General features: G+C 33.1%; 1 long non-coding RNA gene across 1 annotated transcript; it reads left to right on the top strand.

The window, feature by feature from the left end:
• The first annotated feature begins 502 nt into the window (after nt 1–502).
• Nucleotides 503–1,704, top strand: LOC131045908 (uncharacterized). The gene is made up of 7 exons (XR_009105885.2): nt 503–591; nt 694–759; nt 856–924; nt 1,068–1,116; nt 1,212–1,280; nt 1,372–1,437; nt 1,544–1,704. It is a non-coding gene; the product is annotated as an uncharacterized LOC131045908 (long non-coding RNA).
• The last annotated feature ends 625 nt before the right edge of the window (nt 1,705–2,329 follow it).

The raw sequence follows: 2,329 nt of genomic DNA, 5'->3' as shown, positions 1-2,329 counted from the left end.
TCACCGACGACCTGATCAGTATGTTGCACCCTCTCTATCAGACACAGGTGCGTTTAATTTTGTTTATGACATGTTATCAATTAAGTGACTAAATCTTATAAAAAGAAATGAATTTTTATTTTTAGAACAATTTAAAGTGACATATAAATAAAATGCATATCAGGGTGCAGCAGGTGGTGGGAGTACACCACATACTTTTCAGTCGACTCCACGGTCACGAGTAGTTTCGCCACCAGAGGTAAATATATATAAATTTGTTAAAAATATAATAATACATTGGTTTCAAATATCTTTTGTTAATTATATGTATCATTACTTGGTGTTTTATAGGGCTTATCAGGGGCTAAGATGTCCCAACTTGATGATATCACGCTTTCGACCATTGACTTTGGCCAAGATAGCTATGCGGTACCATTTAGATTTATATATTTTTGACTTAAGTGATATATTAAATGCATGCTCTTTTCCCTTATGTTAATTTTTTTCTGTTAGTTTACCCCACCTACCTTGAGGACATCTCCTGTGAGAAAGCCATCCTCAAGCACTCCGAGGGCAAAAACGATATCCTCTCAGACACCCAAATGACAAAAGGTAATTTAGTACAATTTAAATTCATTTGTTGAAATGTATTATGATTGAACATGTATATGTAGATATTGATAAATGGACTTAATTTATTTGTTCTATATACAGAAACATATGGGGTTTACAAAATTAATGAATGCACCTGATGTCGATGAGGTTCAACAGAGGGAAGAGGTGATATCTTCATATTCACTTTGGATTGCATTATTGCTTGTTCAAAATAACTAAATCCTTTTATGTCTATATCATATGTTATCATTTTTCATACAGGAAATGGTAATAGTTGCATCGGATTCGACTAGGCCTTCTAAGGTTACAGGATAGCTATACAAGGCTTCGGTGTGCATTTGTTTTACATATGTTAAAAATATTTGTTCTATCTAGTTTGTCAACAACTTTGGGTTATTAACTTGTATAATTGTCTTTAACCTATTACAACCCCTTTCCAAACTTCCTACTGATTTTCTACCATTCCATTTCAGTAGAAGTCCTACACATATAATATGGGATCCAACAAGACCAAGGGAAAAGGTATGTCTGTCTTAGATCAACTCCTTTTCACTAAGTGCACAACAAAGTTGAAACCCTCTAGTTAACTCCTTTTGGATCACTTACCATGGATATAGGAAATGATCGTAATTGATTCATCTGTGACTTTGCCTCCTACGACCACAACACATCCATTTGAGGCTCTGGTATGCTTTAGTTTTTTAGTCTATTCATTTTTAGTTATTATGTGTTATTCGACATATATGTTATTAACTTGTATTAATGTTGTTTTACCAGTTACAACCCCCTTCAGGACATCCCACGGATCCTCAACCTCACCCAATTGTAGAAGACAAAGATGAGGTAATCAACATTTCAACTTCAAACAATTTAGAGTTCAGTATTTATTTATTTTGATGTTATATTGAGAAAATATATCTGATTCGACATTTGAATTGTCCTTGTGTAGCCACCTATAGAGCCACATACTTCTTTGAAGAGGCTCGATTTTGATGATCCACCACAATCATAGATACCGATAGAGACATATAGTTATAGTTGTGATCATTCAAGGACCAGTTTTTTTATATATTCGACATTTGTATATGTATATATCGACTTTAACAAACATGGCACATGCCACATTTTTGTAACTATTATTAATTTGGCATCTATGCCATTTTTTGATATGTACACGATTATTGTTCATTTTGATATATATGAAACTTGATATTCGATCCAATTTGTTCATTGATATATATGAAACTTGATATTCTTGAAACTTAGTTATTTGCTATTGAAATGTGAGCAAACTTGTTCATTGTGTATATGTCTTGAAATGTGATCCAATTTGTTCATTACTTGTAACTCATATGGCGTATACTTTTAAACTATCTATTGCTCATATTGTGTGTACCCACGTACCCAAGTACCGATACCAGTAATGTTGATATTGTGTATTTTGATTGAGTGAATTTTCTTTGAGTCCTTCGTGCATGAAGAGATTGGAGTGAAGTTATTATTTCATAAACTCATGCTTATGGAGTGTAGTTCATCATTTCAAGAATCAATTAAGACAAGATTTGAGCGCACAAAGCAGATTTAAAATTTATCGAAGGATGAGTCGGCTTAGGTAAGGTTTTCATTTAAATTTTATTCCATAACAAGTCGGCCTTAGGGTAAGAGACACCTATTCATCCAAATCACCTATAAAAGAAGAGTTGAAGAATCATTTTAACATCAAATCAAACCAATT

Source organism: Cryptomeria japonica, chromosome 3 (genome assembly GCF_030272615.1).
Source record: "Cryptomeria japonica chromosome 3, Sugi_1.0, whole genome shotgun sequence".
Taxonomy (NCBI): Eukaryota; Viridiplantae; Streptophyta; class Pinopsida; order Cupressales; family Cupressaceae; genus Cryptomeria; species Cryptomeria japonica.
The sequence above is the reverse complement of the archived record's forward strand: the minus strand, read 5'-3'. Positions and strand labels throughout refer to the sequence as shown.